Source organism: Erpetoichthys calabaricus, chromosome 12 (assembly GCF_900747795.2).
Source record: "Erpetoichthys calabaricus chromosome 12, fErpCal1.3, whole genome shotgun sequence".
In the NCBI taxonomy this organism is placed as follows: Eukaryota; Metazoa; Chordata; class Cladistia; order Polypteriformes; family Polypteridae; genus Erpetoichthys; species Erpetoichthys calabaricus.
Window position 1 is genome coordinate 27416110 of NC_041405.2, and position 17599 is coordinate 27433708.

General features: G+C 41.0%; 1 protein-coding gene across 1 annotated transcript in view; it reads left to right on the top strand.

The window, feature by feature from the left end:
• The first annotated feature begins 656 nt into the window (after positions 1–656).
• The window catches only part of cdc42ep1a (CDC42 effector protein (Rho GTPase binding) 1a), a 117027-nt gene continuing 100084 nt past the window's right edge, over positions 657–17599 (top strand). The window contains exon 1 of the mRNA XM_051935135.1: positions 657–815. The gene's annotated coding sequence lies outside the window, so the exon portion shown is untranslated. The remainder of the gene's footprint in view (positions 816–17599) is intronic.

Here is a 17599-nt window from a genome sequence, read left to right on the forward strand (position 1 = left end):
AAATCCAGCATGTTGTGTCTAAGTATTGTTAAATATGGAGATATTTTTCGTAGTAGGTGGACGACTAACAAGAACTGCTTTTCAGGGGATCGTTGATCTGTGCTTCCTGTCCCACAACTTCACACACTAGGGTTCGACCTCCCAGTGCGGTTATTAGTAAGTGTGAGTTCTCTCGGATTTTCATTGTGGACATAAATGTTCAGTCTCTTCTCAAAAGTCCTGCATATTGACTGCCATGCAGTGAAGCATGGGGTGGTCCGGAGTAGCGGCTGAGGTGTGCTACGTCTCCCTGGGATAATTGTAAGAGTTAAGAAAACGGTTTCAGAGACTCGATTGATGGTTAAATGGATTAACTGAACATACACTTTCAACTTTATCCGTTTTCTACTGTATAACAATCAGTAAGTCAAGTCGAAACACAGTAGTGTGTAGATATGACTGCACAAATCAAACACAGCGATTGTTCGTTTCATTAATAAGTAACACGTTGATGCATTCCGCTACAATATTTAGAGGGATCTCAAGTGTCAAAGACTATGCAGATTTCTCAGTATCCTCTTGTAACGTAATTGGCCAGTACGCGAAGGTTCTATGATCTGAATGGCTACAGCAGCGTGCCAGTAATGTGAAAACTCCGCCCCCTAGCCCTTCCAGGCTGCCCTGTTGTCTGCAAAGTTTCTAGCACTTAAAAACTTTAAACTGGGTGGGCAAAAGGCGAACTGATGCCCCAAGAACACAAGCCTTTAATAGTAATAAGGATAAATACGAGCGATGTGAAATGTTTACGTAATTCAAATCGAGCGATGTGCTACGAGGTAAGATATGATTTACCATGTTTCGGATTTAAGTATGCTTTTAGATGTGATAGAGTCTCGGATGATTTTGGCTGCTTTCTTTTAAATATCTTATTTTTTTGGCTATGTGGATTGCCCAGTGGAGTGAAAAATTAAATAAAATTAAAGTGCGGGAGAGATAGATACAGTAGATAACAGAAAGAGAGAGAGAGCGCGATGGAGAGACCCTAAAATTGCTGAGATTAACAGTTAATTAATGAAGTCGGCTGGCACATCGCGGTTTAATGTTGGCTTTTTCGTATCTGTTCGGCAAAGTCTTTCTTTCTTTCTTTCTTTCTTTCTTTCTTTCTTTCTTTCTTTCTTTCTTTCTTTCATTTTATGATTGCAACGTTATACTATGTCTGCAGTTATTTGTCTGCCACATACACCTACTACACGTTTCTAAATTACTTCCCTGTTGCTAACTACTGCACAAAAGCGTTCGTCCTTTTATGCCGTCCTTGTTTACTCAACTGAAATGTCCTAAATAAAATGAACGGACCTAGGACCTAGAATTGTTGAGTGAGTTACTTTGTATTTGTTTGTTTGTTCATTGATCTCAGTTTTAAACTTTGCCCGTTTCAGTGTACTGGACACCGTTTGAGTGTTCAGTTATTTTCTCTGTGCTGTTTGTACCTCTGAGGTCAGCGTTGAACAAGCCGTCAGGGAACGCCCTTCTGCCAGCAACTGATAATTGAATCAGAGGTACCGAGAGATGTGTTTAACTAGCATTACATTTTGGAATAAATGTGAATTAATGTTGATAGTTATTTTAAGTGCTCACATGTTCACATATACAATATTGTTATTAGCAGTAGCTGTTGTATATGTGTTTTTTTTTTTTTTTTTAAGTTTTAGCTGGGCTGCTTTGCCTAAGGATTCAAAGGAATGCTATGCGTTGCTTATTAGTACTGGCGGCTATTATAAAAACGCAAGCCCTGGCAGAGAGCGGGCAAAGAGAGGCAAATATGTGCGTGCCATGTATCTGTGCGCATGTCAGTTCAATTGCTTTCAGGTCATCCACCCTTCCATCCGTCTTCTTATCTGCCCTTATGTAGCAGATGATCAAGAGATCTGCGCAGCAACAGACGCCCATTTAGTTTAGTTCAAATGTATTTTAATATAGTTGCTTACTCGGCGTGTTCTATCTAGGGCACTATGGAAATGGTGAAGATAAGCGATCTGTCTAGAAACGTCCTCCTATTTATAATCTCATTGAGTTTAGACTGCTTGCTTAAGCACATGTCCGTATAATGTCAAACATTCACAGTGATTAATGTGCTTTTAAGTTACTTTTTTGAACAGAGGAAGCACCGTTTACACCGCATGTAAAGCCTTGATCGTGGCGCCTTTATCACTGACTGATCCGCCTCTTCTGGTATAACGTATTTACTCTCTCTCTCTCTCTCTCTCTCTCTCTCTCTCTCTCTCTCTCTCTCTCTCTCTCTCTCTCTCTGTCACACACACGCGCGCGCGCGCACCCTGGAAAATCTGGAAGTCCCTTGTTTTCCTCATTCTCTTTCTTCTGCTCCTTCATGCTCTCCGATCTTGCACTAACTTTATCGCTCATTCATTTGTCCCCTTTTCCTTGCTTCTGTTTCTTTCCCGATAACGATTGCTAGTTATTGTTAGTTAGCGCAGCTGCCTCTCAGTTAGGAGACCTGGGTTCGCTTCCCGGGTCCTCCCTGCTTGGAGTCTCCCCGTGTCTGCGTGGGTTTCTTCCCACAGTCCAAAGACGTGCAGGTTTGGCGATCCTAAATTGTGCTTCGTTTGTGTGTGTGTGTGTGTGTGTGTGCGTGTGTGCGTGGGTGTATGTGTGTGTGTGTGTGTGTGCCCTGTGGTGGACTGGCACCATGCCTGGGATTTGTTCCTACCTTGCCCCCTGTGCTGGCTGGGATTGGCTCCAGCAGACCCCCGTGACCCTGTGTTAGGATATAACGGACTGGATAATGACTGACTGACTGAGTTACTGATGAATGTTGTATGAAAATCAAATGCCCTTCTTCTGCCTCTTTTCTCTTCCTGTCTTCTTACAGACCACTCTTTTCAGTGATTTTGTCAGGTTTGATTGCAGTTAAATAGTTGAGACATCTTGGTGTTTATACTCCTCCTGACAGCTGGACAACTGCCATGCCTGTCAATCTGTGATTTAACCTGACTTGGCCCATCTTCATAGTCTCACTTCACTAGTTTAGAAGCTGAATGTACTAAAGATGCTTGGATTTTATCTTGTTGGAAAGAGTGCATGGCTGAAGGGGATAGAGTGACTAAAGATTAAAGCATAAGTTTGGTATTTTTCAAGTCAAGGTTCACAATTATGGTATGGCTCTTCATCATAATGGGACTCTGGTACCCATTAACTTCATTATAAAACTCATAAGCGATTTAGGTATTTTTTTTTTTATTTTATTTAAAAAAATGTGCTTAACTTTTTAATGCAATTTAATTTGGCAAACTACTGTAGTATATACCATGAACCTAACTGAACAGCTTCTTCAAGCAGCCATTATTATAGAAGTGGTGAACGACCTGGTGGAGACATCAGAAGTCAAAGTAATTTGCCGGATTTAGATTGATAAAAGCAGCCTGGATTTGTGAACGTCTCGACAAAAGGTCAAGAGTGATGTAAAACAATACGAATCATTTATCATTGGTAAGGCATATTAAAAAAATGTCTATGATGCACTAGATGTGCACAGATGCCTTACAATGCACTAGTGAAACAACATCCACGGTCTTGTGTGCGATTCTAGGCGCTGTACTGAAAATAGAAAAGAAGAACCAGAGAAAAGCAATCAGTTGCCGATTGTTGAAATAAAGACTATGACCCCCACTCTGCATTTGTAAACTTATCGGAGTTTGATTTACTTCTTTGTCAAAGAACAATAAAGATTTCATTATACCATCTTTACTTTTAACTTTCAGGATAATCTTTTCTTCTCAGGCACTATACTGCATTGGGAATGTTTCACTTGTGAATAGCAGTTGTAGAAAGACATGTGCAAAAGTTCTATCTATTGTTATATTGTTTGTCACCATTAATTAAAAAGGGTCTGATGATGATGATGATGATGATGATGATGATGATGATGATGATTATGATGATGATGATGATGATGATAATAATAATAACACCCTGCTCAGGATAAGCATATTTGAAAATGAATGGGTGGATAACAGTGATAATATATGTGTGTCATGTCAAGTCATTTTCTAACTTGCTTAATCCAGACCTGGGTGATGCAGGGGGCTGGAGCCTATCCCAGCTAGCATAGGGCACAAGGCAGGAACAAATAAGGCACCAGTCCATCACAGAATATTTTAGCAGCATATAATATTTTGGAACCTATTCAATTCAATTCAGAATTACAGGGAGCTGAAGCCTGCGTTTCCAGAATTACATGTATGATAGGAACCAGCCCTGGACATGACACCAGTCCGTCACACGACCCACACTCACTTCCACACGTGGTGGCCAATTACCAATCAACCTAATCTTCACATCTTTGAAATGTGTGAGAAAAAAAAAGAAAACAGGCAGTAAAAACTCAAATAAATGCACACAGGCAATGGAGTGAGTCAATGGAGGTTAGCTATTACATCAGTGTGTTATTCAAGTCACTTATCAATAATTTTCATGTTCGAAGCAAGGATAGACACAGGCTAAGTTCAAGTTTTCTTAATCTTTTAGGGTCTTGCAGCCTACCATACATTAAAGATTTCATGTTTTTTCTACATATTAGGAATTTTTTACAATAACTTGAAATGCAAAGAGTCCGTGCAGAATGAATTGGTGCTTTGTCAAGCCATAGTTTCACGAGGAACCACACAACCGTGTAAAGAATCAAAAGGTACAATTTAAGAACCATTATTTTTAAGATTGTAGATAGATAGATAGATAGATAGATAGATAGATAGATAGATAGATAGATAGATAGATAGATAGATAGATAGATAGATAGATAGATAGATAGATAGATAGATAGAGTTAGGTCCATAAATATTTGGACAGAGACAGCTTTTTTCTAATTTTGGTTCTGTACATTACCACAATGAATTTTAAATGAAACAATTCAGATGCAGTTGAAGTGCAGACTTTCATCTTTAATTCAGTGGGGTGAACAAAACAATTGCATAAAATGTGAGGCAACTAAAGCATTTTTTGAACACAATCCCTTCATTTCAGGGGCTCAGAAGTAATTGGACAAATTAAATAACTGGAAATAAAATGTTCATTTCTAATACTTGGTTGAAAACCCTTTGCTGGCAATGACAGCCTGAAGTCTTGAACTCATAGACATCACCAGATGCTGGGTTTCCTCCTTTTTAATGCTCTGCCAGGCCTTTACTGCAGCGGCTTTCAGTTGCTGTTTGTTTGTGGGCCTTTCTGTCTGAAGTTTAGTCTTCAACAAGTGAAATGCCTGCTCAGTTGGGTTAAGATCAGACTTGACCATTCAAGAATTTTCCACTTCTTTGCTTTAATAAACTCTTGGGTTGCTTTGGCTGTATGTTTTGGGTCATTGTCCATTTGTACCATGAAAAGCCGCCCAATCAATTTGACTGCATTTAGCTGGATTTGAGCAGACAGTATGTCTCTGAACACCTCAGAATTCATTCGGCTGCTTCTGTCCTGTGTCACATCATCAATAAACACTAGTGTCCCAGTGCCACTGCCTCCACCGGCCTGCCTGTTGTCTGTTCATAGCAAAATCTTCCACATGCAAGCACCACACCTCAAATCTATCTATCTAAGATGGATTTTAAACAGATCTTTATTCACAAATATATTCCAATTACAGTCATATTACCAGACAGGAAACATGTCATTCTGTAACATAAAAAAACATTTACAAGCTTTCTACTCATATTTTACCACTAGGCATTAACTTTCTAAAGGACATAAAACAGTTATACTCCAGATTTCCTTAAATATTTGTATTTGATTAATAAGATTAGACTTGCCTTCATCTTCTGGTCCCTGGTACTTACCCTTGTACCTTGCCATATCTGAAACTCTATCAGTCCAAGCCCCTGGACCGGTGAATCTGTGGTTGCAGGATGTTCTCCCATCCCTGCAAAGGTGTCTAATGGATTTGCTGGCCATTAAAAGATAGTATGTCATGTCTCTGGATAATGTTATCCAAAGGTTCTCTATGGAGTTAAGATCAAACGTGAAAGCAACACTTGCACAACAGCATTTATTTCTTAGCAGTTGTGCTTGGCCTGGCATTGTCATGATGTGTAGAAAGATGTGTGAACAGAGTGCATCTGATAGGTTTTCTTCCTCTATTGACAGTAGCCTGAAACCTGTACATTCTGCAGGTCTTGTATGATGGAGTCTCAAATATGTAAAAATTGGATGTGAGGGTTCCAAAAGACCATAAAGCAGATCAGGACTTTCATTGACCTGCCCAGAAGTGGCTTACTCCAAAATCAGCCAGTCCCCAACTACTAACTGTAGGCTTTGGCCTACACAGTCTCAAAAAGGGGAATTTACCTTAAAAGGTTAAAAATATAAACAAAGTTTCAAAATACAACTTCATAATACGTTTCAAGGAAGAGAAACTGTCAAACTGTAGAAAACACAAAGTATCTTACCTGGGTGGCGGACAGCCGGGTAAGGGTCACCTTGAGTATGGAAGGACCGGGAGATAGAGTATTTACAAGATCGTTTCTCCCCCAGACTGACAGAGGGCAGCCCCCACTTGGCTTGCAGTGAAGCCACAGCTTGTGAGTATAGAAGCTCAACCCTGCTGCGGTCCGTGGCCACTGCCAGGGAGTGCCTAGACTTTTACAGGCCCCTATTTGGCAGCACTTCTGCCACACCCGGAAGTGTGGCCGGAAGAAGCTCATTGGGCACCAGGACTCCTTCCGCAAGCCCAATAAATAGGGGCCAGTTACCACCACTCAATGGCCAGAGTCGGGAGGAAGAGGGCAAAGCCTTAGGAGGAGCGGAGGCGGAAGGACTGGCGGCAAAGTTCTTTACTGTGTGTGCTAGATTATTTTAAATAAACCGTATGCTGTGTGCTAAAAATGTCTCCTGCCTGTTTGTGTCAGGGTTTGGGTGACTTTATGCACCCTGGGCATCATACCTGATGTACTCCTTACTCCTGTTTCTGTACTTGTGCTAGGTTAACAGAAGCTGAGACTCCACATGAGCAGATAGATAGATAGATAGATAGATAGATAGATAGATAGATAGATAGATAGATAGATAGATAGATAGATAGATAGATAGATAGATAGATAGATAGATAGATAGATAGATAGATAGATAGATAGATAGATAGATAGATAGATAGATAGATAGATAGATACCAGTAACGGCAGACCGCACGATAACATGCAGTGAATACACTTGACTTGAGCATTCCTAGTTTTCATCCTCTTTCTCTGTACGTTTACCATTTGTTTGCTCAGAGGCTGATGCACTTGCTGCTTCTTGAGCAGCTCTTCTTTTCTCCAACCCAGTGACCCGCTTCTTCTTTTCTTTTGTCGGTATCTCTTCACATTAAAACTGATTAAGTCAGTGTTTGTGTTGCAATTACTTAGTACGTTTTCTTTAATTTTTCACTTAAGCTGGCACTTAAGTCTTCAATTTGCCTCAAGAATGATTTAAGATATAAAAGAGGTAGGGAAAATGATGGCGAAGGTGGTAGGGATGAGAACGACGCCCATACGCATGCGCCACACGGCCACCCTGAAGAGTTGATTCTACAATAAGATAAAATAAAACTAAAAAGAGGAACAACCTTGGAGGTCAACCTTCACTCCGCAAGTGGATAGTAGACGTCACATAGTATATGTGTACCAAATTTCAGGTCAATAGGTCAAACGTTTTGCGAGCTACAGGTGATTTAAAATCCTGGACAGACAAATGGACAGCCACGGTAGCGTATTGTATTTAAGGATTAAAGAAGGTACAACTTATTACCTTTTTTCCTTAGGAGACTGTGATCATTTAATATGGGTAGTGACATCATTCACATATTCTGCAACTCTGTGATGGTCAGTGCAATTTCCTGTGCTGGGCTGGTAACATCACTTCAAGAGAGACCCATCTAGATAGATAGATAGATAGATAGATAGATAGATAGATAGATAGATAGATAGATAGATAGATAGATAGATAGATAGATAGATAGATAGATAGATAGATAGATAGATAGATAGATAGATAGATAGATAGATAGATAGATAGATAGGGGCGGCACGGTGGCGCTGCTGCCTCGCAGTTGGGAGACCTGGGGACCCGGGTTCGCTTCCCGGGTCCTCCCTGCGTGGAGTTTGCATGTTCTCCCCGTGTCTGCGTGGGTTTCCTCCTGGCGCTCCGGTTTCCTCCCACAGTCCAAAGACATGCAGGTTAGGTGGGTTGGCGATTCTAAATTGGCCCTAGTGTGTGCTTGGTGTGTGGGTGTGTTTGTGTGTGTCCTGCGGTGGGTTGGCACCCTGCCCAGGATTGGTTCCCTGCCTTGTGCCCTGTGTTGGCTGGGATTGGCTCCAGCGGACCCCCGTGACCCTGTGTTCGGATTCAGCGGGTTGGAAAATGGATGGATGGATAGATAGATAGATAGATAGATAGATAGATAGATAGATAGATAGATAGATAGATAGATAGATAGATAGATAGATAGATAGATAGATAGATAGATAGATAGATAGATAGATATGAATGGTGTTGTATAAAATGAGAACAGATGGATAAACAATCTGTTTGTTTTGCCTCTATAACGGTGACCTCAGCAATGTAAGTGCATTCATTTTATTCTCCTATTCATTGTGCACATAGCAGTCATGCTTTTGTAGGAGCCTCTAGTTTCTTTCAGATCTCATAGAATTGTTTGGTAGACACTGCTCTATTAATGGCTTGGGTCCTTTGGAAAAGGCAACAGTAAACAACTCCTAAGTGAGCTAATGCTTTTCTCATGGACAGCAAGCCTGTATAATTATGAAGTGGTTTAAGCACGAGCAGGGAATGCCTTTTGCAAGACCAACCGTCTGGGTCAAAAGAGTAAAGACATGAGCCGGCCTTCTAGTCTTGTTGTTGGCATGTTTCAGCTTGACATGCAAAAAAAAAAAAAAAATAAAGCTACTGATATGAATCTGTCAGCCTTTATGGTTTTTGTGGTTGTTGTATACAGCAAGCAGGAGTAAGTTAGAGGAGCGTATAATTTGAGTTATGTTCTAGGAATTAGGAGGCAGAGTGGGGAACTTATCAGTCTGTTATTATTAATCTTCTTCAGAGACTCTAACTGAATTATTTTACATTTGTTCCAGCATCTAGTGTCTAACTACCTCTGCTGTAAAGTGCTCTCCTTATTTTGACACCCTTTCATTTTTTTGGGCACTCTGTGTAGAGTTAAGCTCTCAACCTGTAAACCGTAAAGTGCTTACTTTATTAGCACAACTTGGATGGATTACACAAGGGTATATTTTTAGCTAACATCTCTGACAGATGATTTATGTTAGGCACTGACAGTTTGGTCGTCATGTTTGTTTCCTTTAGGTGTCTTCCTTTTTAACGACAGTACCATGATGTAGGGTAAGCGATTCAAAAACGGATGAGTGGATGTCTGTATGATAAAGCTGTTTCATTGTAGTTTTGTTATGTGGGCTATCAGAGGCATGTGTTATGCATGATATATATTTTAAAAAACAAACTGAAAACATCGTTGTCATATTTCAGTTTAGCAACAGGAAGTTATAGTAGGATGTAGTTGTAAGAAAGCGGAAGCCAGCTATTTTAATTATAACCTTATCAGCTTAAATTATTGGAGAAACACCTTTATTCAGGGGGCAGCATGGTGGCGCAGTGGTAGAGCTGCTCTCTCGCAGTAAGGAGACCTGGGTTAGCTTCCCAGGTCCTCTCTGTGTGGAGTTTGCATGTTCTCCCCATGTCTGCGTGGGTTTCCTCCCACAGTCTAAAGACATGCAGGTTAGTTGCATTGGTGATCCTAAATTGTCCCTAGTGTGTGCGTGGTGTGTGTGTGTTTGTGTGCCCTGTGGTGGGCTGGCACCCTGCCCGGGATTTGTTCCTGCCTTACGCCCTGTGCTGGCTGTGATTGGCTCCAGCAGACCCCCATAACCCTGTTTTAGGACTGACTTTTACTCAGGATGTGAACATCAGTAGATTATTCTTCAGTTTTAAATAATCCTTCATTTCAGTGACATACAAATCCTGCTGCTAATGCTTTAAAAATACATTAAGAATGCAACGCACAAATCTTAATTTATCAATTAATAGTATAAGGAGAAGTATGAAATATTTTCCCTCTTTGTGTTTTCTGTCATCCTGAAGCACGCTCTGTGAACAGATGCTTTTAACTTGATGGAAGCCAGCTTCATATGGTAATGCGGACTGGCCTGGCTCTCTTTTGCAGGCCTGTCAGTGCTGAGATGTTCTCTGGTGATTTACAATTTGGCAAAACTCGTGTCTTATTGTTCATGCAGTATTAACACTCATTTTTATTTAAACTGTGGCAGAAATGTTAAAATGTTCCATGAACTCTCTGTGATTCTTACAATAGGCATAAGAAGGTCACACGAGGCCAGTAGTCAGTGTCACTCAGCTTCAAACATCACATCAGAAATCACTTTTTCACTGCCTCCTTTAGCCAAATAATCTTCTCTCTCACAGTTGGCCATAGATATCCAATTGTTTTCTCAGTGGCTTGAAAATGATGTTGTTTGTTAATGTCAAGTCTCTATTTGTAATAAGCAGTGTACGTTACGGAGGAGTCTGGTAGCTAATTTTGTGTACCCAGTATTTGTAAATGATGTATAAAGCGTAGTGCCAGTGCAGCAGCACAGTGGACGGCCTGCAGCCAAGTTTCAAGGCTGGCTTGTTAACTCACTGCCTGGAGTTTGCCTGTTCTAATTCTGTCTGTGGATTCCAGCATTCAAAAGTTGTGTGTGTTTCATTAATTGGCATCACTAAATTGGGCAGTGAGGTGGCATTAATTGCTTGAGTAGTCATAGCTGATAACTGAGCTCCAGTTGTTTTTGAAATCCTGGTCCAAGTACTGTTTTCCCCATGGGGTACTGCAGTTTGAATTTTGGATGTGCGTGAACTGGGGATGTTTATTTGTCCCTGTAGTGTGGAACACAAGAGTAACTCAGTGGTTAGTATTGCTGAAAGTAATGGGTTAAAGGCAATATGCGTTATGCAGGCTGTCACAAAAAGACTAAGGAAACATCAAAGGTTTGGGGAAACCACCCATATATTATGCTTTGACTGAAAAATTGGGGAATTTGGTTGAGTTATGATTGATTCAAGGTCCAAAAGAGAAATGATTTGAAAGAGAGGATGCTTTAAAGGACAGTACAGAACATGACGTCATAGGGACTGGGACCAGAAGTGATGTCATCTGGACTGGAAGTGACATCCTCAATGGTGCTGGACCCTGGAGTGACATCTTTGGGACCGTAAGTGATATCTTCGATATCTCTGGACCCAAAAGTGACGTCTTCAATGGTGCTGGAACCAGAAGTGACATCATAAATGGCGCCGGAACCTAGTGGGATTTCCCGTGGATGATCTGCAGAGGATTGAGAGAGAGAGTTAGCGCAGCTCGCCCCTATAGTCTGGTGTGGTACTACTATTATTCAGGCCCTCTAGCTGCCTTCCATTCGCACGTGTGTGTCACAGCATTATAGGCCCCCGGGCAAAGAAGTGCACTGGGACCCTTACCTACACAACCACTCAGCAAGTCACAGCATACACAGATTAGCATGGGGCCCCTAGTACTCATGGGGCCTCCGGGCAACTGACCAGCATGCCCATATGTTAAGATGGCGCTGGCGTTATATAGCAGTTCATAGGTCTGTAGCATCTTAGCAAGCTGAGTAAGACTAGACCCACAGTGACAGTACACTTAATGAGGGAACAGACTTATTAATCATTCACATGCGCAGGAGTGATCGGCACAGCCATCCCTCATTAGCAGCTTCATGGTTCATTTAGAGAAGAACCTACACTAGTAGAGGTACAAAAGGTCTGGGTAATCCAGTGAGGAGAAAAAAAAGAAAGACAAGAAAGGGGAAGAGAAAGAGAAAGAAGAAAGAGTAGGATTGGCAGGTTAATCCAGTATGAGAGAAGGAGAGTGAACTGATGAGCAAACGAGTGAGTGAGGAATGTCATTCCGGGGGCTAATCAAACCTGTTGAGTGAGAGGGAGCAAGAGTGATCGAGGTGTTCTGAGAGCTTTCTGTCTAGTGCCAACCGAAAGAGGTAGCAGGAAGAGACAGAGCCAGACTTGAAGGAACCCAATGATGACTTACAGAGATGGATGAGGGAGAGAGAGGCACAGTGGACTGGGGTCACTGACGTCCGTAGAATGAGCCTTATGAAGTGAGCAGGGGAGACGGAGTGACAGAGAGAGAAAGATGGAGAGTCACTGGAGAACCTGAATCTATCAAGATAATAGTCTCCAGCCCACTTATTACAATCTGGGGTTGAGGGAGTCCAGAGCCTATCTCAGCAGCAATGAGTACAGATCCATCGTAAGATAGCTCCAAACCCAAAACGCAAACACTCATTACCATGAAAATTTAGAGTTGCCATTTAACATTGCAGCAATGGTCAGGGGGGTAATTAGTTTGTGTGCACCCGTTGTTTCTTTTGTTTAAAAGTGCATGAGTCTAATTGTCTAATTGCATCTCAGTCTAAAGGGGCAAATTTTACGACACCTGAAATAATGGACCAATAGGAAACATGCATTGGCAGTAAAGAGAACAATCTGGGCAGGAATGGAAGTGTCAAAGGAAATGGTGGTAAGAAAGAAAAACCAGCATTTTTGTGGAAAAGAAAAGTTATAGCAGTAAACAGATGCAGAAGGAGAAAATGCAGCCTACCTTATTACAGCTAAAGAGAAATACTCTAGGATTATTGATCACTTTGAAAAACACTTGTAAACCTGAATAAACCTTACTGACAGGTACTGGCAAACCTTCCTAACAAGTAATATCCAGCTAAAAAGACTTCTCCGCTATTCCATACAATCACTTTTTCAAAAAGTTTGGTTATCCGTGTACTTATTGGACCTTTTTTTTTCTAATCATTTTACATCTTTTCATTCAGTGTGTTAACATGTACACACATAATTGGGTTAAGGTGAATAACCCAGTTAAGTCAGAAACCTGGTTTCCTAATAATAATAATAATTATTATTATTATTTACCTTTAAATAGAGCTTTACTCACCATTCAAAGCACTCCTCATGTAGGGAGGACCCAGGACACAAACCCATAATCTCATAACTACCAGGAAGCAGCGCTACCGCTGCCTTAATATTTAATAATCTGCAATTACACAGGCAAACAATCTTCTTGAGTTCTCGTTTGTCAAAATGCTCCCATTCCATTAAATTGCGCAAGAAAGAGTTACATTTCATCATTGGACAGCATCAATCAGAAAAAATCATAATGCCTGTGGTAATTTCCTTGTATTTTATAATTACGTTTTGTCAAATTGATGCCTGATTTATAGTTTTCTGTTACCAGACAGCTGAGTGATTCAGCCATGCTATGGACGCGTTAGGTGTGCTTCTTGCCTGACACCCAGTGCTGCTGGAATAATAATAATGCAGTTATTTTTTACTTTAATAAGATAAGTATCGCATTAGACTACTTTAAAAAGTAATCGAACTACATAACACGCGTTACTCTTAATGTGCTACCCTACTACTCTCGAGATTGCGTAGCTGAGTTTAGCACTCTACGTTCAACTCATCAACACAAATTTAGCAATTTCTGAAATATTGAGACTGATTATTTTAGCCAGGAGAAGGAAAAGTGCGATTGCCCAAACATTTTCCTGTAGAAATTTATTTTGTGGCTACTGAAAGTATGTGCAAAGCAAATACACAATGCAGCAGACAGAGTTAAATGGACATGTGCAGACTACAAAATCCTTAACAGTAACCTGGTTAAGGGTTTATATGGCCACATAATCAGATAATTCACTGAGAAATCTACCTCTGTAAATTTGCTGTCTCGGAATAAGGGTTTACATGTCATTTTAGAAGTCAGGTTTCTGTGAATAATCAGGTTATTAAAGTGCTATTAAATGTGTTAATTCAGGATTGTTTTTTTTTTAATTCTGTATTGTACTTTTGCGATGTTTATACATTTGGTATTTAAAAGGGAGAGCATTACTTAAGGGGTATTTATTAAACCATGTGCTATTTATTTTTCATCCTTTCAATTAAAATCTATAGATCTAGCTTTATTGGACTCACAGTGGTCTAGTCCGTACAGTGTGAGGTCACTACAGGGAAGCAGTGTTGGTCGCCAGTCCCGCTTATTGATTTATTTTATTGTGTAATTGTTACAACATAGCCTGCACATCCAACAGGCTCTTGGACCCAAACTAGAGTACCAGGTGGAAAACTCACGCAGGACTGTACAGAGAGCAGGACAAGGAGTAGGAACCCATGACACTGGCTTCATAAAACAGTGGCAATAACAACTGCTGCTATGTGCTGCGCTAATAAAGCTGTCAGTCCTTCTTCAATTTTGTAACAGATTAAATTGTGCATTTTAATAAAGTTAAATTAGCCTAAACCAGAGAGAGACCATAAAAAGTTTTAAAGGTTTAAACATATTACACCAAACCCACAGATTCACTCATACTGTATCCTATGTTTTCACTCCATTTTCATTAATATACTATAAATAACAAATTACACATATAATTACTTTAAATGTGCATGGGTAAGCAACCCTTCCTGGTAATAAAAAACAAACTCTTTGGATTCAAGAGTGCATCCAGTTAATTAGCTTTATGGTCACTGACAAATTTTTTTGGCACGTAGCTTTTAACAAGCGGCTGTTAACTCAGCAAGAAGTAACTGCTAACCCTCGGGGGCTTCTAGCGGTATGGCAGACATCAGAGTGTTCTAGCAATGCCAACACCTAAGCTGAACAGCACAGCGCAATCACAAGGGAAACTCGGCAGTAGCTTCTGGTTTAAGGATCTACAGGATTGTTTTTCTGTTTGAGAAATCGATTTTTATTTTAACAAGTCATAATCAGAAATGCAAGGAACATATGCAATTGATCTCCATTCTACTGGTGGCCCTACTAGGCCTGCTTCATGAGCTCTTGGGATAAGCTCCAGCCCGCATCACCCTGAATTGGATTAAGTGGGTTTGAGATAGTTATTTTAGGAAAATGCTGTAACTCTACCACTTTCATTAAATTACTTGCCACTGCTTTCAAATCCACGCCTTTAATAAAATCCATCTATAAAACGTTACACTTAATACAGACATAATTAACAAACCACAACATGCAAAATACCATGTTCTCTGTCTGTATACTAAAAATAAGAGTCCCAGCAATTTTATATATTCTCCTTGCTGATATATTATTACTATGTTAACAGTAAGTTTTCATCTTTATATAACATAATAGTTATTATTTTTATTATTATTATTAGTGATGAGAGAAACAATTGACACTTGAATTTGTAGCAAAACTCACAAAGCAATTTGTTTTTCACTTCCAACCAAATTTGTGCCATTTATGCAAGAAAAGAAATGTGTTTAGTCCTGCCTGGAAGCATTTACATGCATTAATTCCATATGCATCTGTGTGTCATTTAGTATTTAAATAAAAATCTCTAGAGAAAACAAAAATCACAGGGCTCAAGTTCATTCAGGGGTAGACATTTTTCGGAGCCATTTGTCGTCCACTGTGCTTGTTCTATTGCTACAATCTTGGCAATCGCAGGCCTAAAGATGCATCAGAGACAAAAAATAGACTTGAAGCTCCACTGCATCTGGAACAATCATACGATCAAAGTCATCTGCAGGAATCAAGATAAACACTAACTGGAAAGGCTGATATGTTAACAACAGCAAGTGGTGGGGGACAAGTGGCTTATGTATAGTTAGTTTTCCCAAAACACGTTAATGTGCACAATGGTGCATTACTGATTTTGGCCTGGTGGTTACAAAATTTCCTATTGCATACCATTTTATTGCAATTGCCTATTATTGTCATTTCCCCTCATATTATAGGTATACATATACAGTGCCCTCTCAGGGTTGGTAGCGAGATCCTGCCCCAAGTGGAGGAGTTCAAGTATCTCGGGGTCTTGTTCACGAGTGAGGGAAGAATGGAGCGTGAGATCGACAGGCGGATCGGTGCGGCATCAGCAGTAATGCGGGCGCTGCATCGGTCTGTCGTGGTGAAAAAGGAGCTGAGCCGCAAGGCGAAGCTCTCAATTTACCAGTCGATCTATGTTCCTACCCTCACCTATGGTCATGAGCTATGGGTAGTGACCGAAAGAACGAGATTGCGAATACAAGCGGCTGAAATGAGTTTCCTCCGCAGGGTGTCTGGGCTTTCCCTTAAAGATAGGGTGAGAAGCTCAGTCATCCGGGACGGGCTCAGAGTAGAGTCGCTGCTCCTCCGCATCGAGAGGAGTCAGATGAAGTGGCTCAGGCATCTGATCAGGATGCCTCCCTGGTGAGGTGTTCCGGGCACGTCTAACTGGGAGGAGGCCCCGGGGAAGACCCAGGACACGTTGGAGGGACTATGTCTCTCGACTGGCCTGGGAACGCCTTGGGATTCTCCCGAAAGAGCTAGAAGAAGTGGCCGGGGAGAGGGAAGTCTGGGCATCTCTACTCAAGCTGCTGCCCCCGCGACCCGACCTCGGATAAGCGGGAGACAATGGATGGATGAATGGATGGACATATACAGTACAACAGCTGCAACAGGAGCATCTGTGGTGCTATGTAAGAAGTGCCACTGCTACTAGGAAGGCAGCTTAGATATATCAAGTACTAGTGTTTCATTTGGGAATGGGACAGCCAAAGAATCTCATTATATTAAAAAGAACTTGCTGCTCCGTAAGCATTGGTTCCAAGGCAGAAAAGTGTGGCATATAAGCCACACTTTCAACCCAACAAATGTATTTTTGCTTCCTCTTCATTTAAAGATTTTGTGAAAGCCTTGAACAAGAAAGATGAAGGGCATCAATATCTAAGACAGATATTTCCACAAATCACCGGCACCAAGATTAAGGAAGGAATTTTTGTTGGTCCACAAATCAGACATGTCATCAATGACAAGTGGTGTGAAGATGTGATAGAGGGTGGGAAATGATGAGCCAAGACACAAAACAAAGATTGTACTTGACCTTGGCTGCAAAAAAAAGGCAAAATTTTTCAACACAATAATGTAGAAATGTGAGTCCAAAACAGAACTACCCAACGGAGAAAGGAAGTGGAGGTTTAAGGAAGTGATGTCGTTCTCGGGGCCGAGACAGGAAATGATGTTGTCCTCGGGGCCGGGGTGGAAGTGACGTCTTCGTACTCAGGCAGAATTTCCCATATCTGGTCTGCGGGGACAAAATAAGAGGGGTGACCCCCCAGCCGGGCATGGAATTCCATTCTTTTGGTTCCTGTGGCTGGCTCCCATGTGTGACAAAGGGTTGGAGGAAATTGTACGGAAAGGATTCAAGGAAGTTCTTGCTATCTACAGAGCATCAAACTACGTGCAGCTGATTGACAATATCGTACAAAATCATGTAGTGGAACGTGTTACTAAAGGTTAATTTTCTGCAGTCACGCTTGGACTTCTTCACTGTTAATCTTGGTGCAGTCAGTGATGAATATGATGAAAGTTTTCACCAGGATTTTGAAACAATGGAAAAGTGGCAAAAGTCATCAATTGCTGGCTGAACATTTTAGGACACTGAAATGAGGAAGATCAGATTCTGAGTACAAACAAAAATCAGCAGCAAAACATTTTCAGCTC